General features: G+C 39.5%; 1 long non-coding RNA gene across 1 annotated transcript in view; it reads left to right on the forward strand.

Annotated features, from left to right (window-relative positions):
• Positions 1 to 459: 459 nt before the first annotated feature.
• LOC117152140 overlaps positions 460 to 580 on the forward strand; it is a 319-nt gene continuing 198 nt past the window's right edge. Inside the window, exon 1 of the long non-coding RNA XR_004462411.1 lies at positions 460 to 577. This is a non-coding gene — a long non-coding RNA (uncharacterized LOC117152140). The remainder of the gene's footprint in view (positions 578 to 580) is intronic.

A 580-nucleotide genomic window follows, 5' to 3' on the forward strand; every position in this document is an offset into this window, starting at 1 on the left:
GCGTTTTGTCTTGTTCCATTTCATTTTTGAGTTTGTTTGTTTCGGCGATGATAATTCTGTTTAGTTGTTCTCGGCCCATATGTTCGTTTTGTGTGTATATTTTGGAAAAGTGAGTGCCGATAATGTTTTTCTGTTGTTTTAGTTATGATGAAGTTACCCTCGGTGTCTTTGATGGCGTTGTGTATCGTTATACCTGCTTCTTGGATGAGGGAGGCTTTTTCTGGGGGCAATTTGAGAGGTGGGATGGGGTTTTGTCCTTTTGGTCTGAAGATTTGATTTATTTGTGGGAACATTTTTTTTAGTGAAGTTAAGGCTGAAGTTCAGTGAGTAAAGACTTCTCTAAAGAGCTGTCAGTTGGTGTGTTGGTTATAAATGAAGCCATTAGGTGTATTCTCCATAATTGTTGAAATGACTGTTGCTATCATGGGGGAATGATCAGAGGAGAGATCAGAGAGACGAGATATTTTTAGTTACGAAGAAGTCAAGAAGGTCGGGTATTGTTAGTGTCAGTGGGCCAGTATGTGGGTTCGTATGTGGTAAGGTAGTTGAGGTTGTTGGTTATTATGCTGTTTAAGAGGTT

This window comes from Bombus impatiens, unplaced genomic scaffold (assembly GCF_000188095.3).
Source record: "Bombus impatiens unplaced genomic scaffold, BIMP_2.2 scf_0716, whole genome shotgun sequence".
Lineage (NCBI taxonomy): Eukaryota > Metazoa > Arthropoda > Insecta > Hymenoptera > Apidae > Bombus > Bombus impatiens.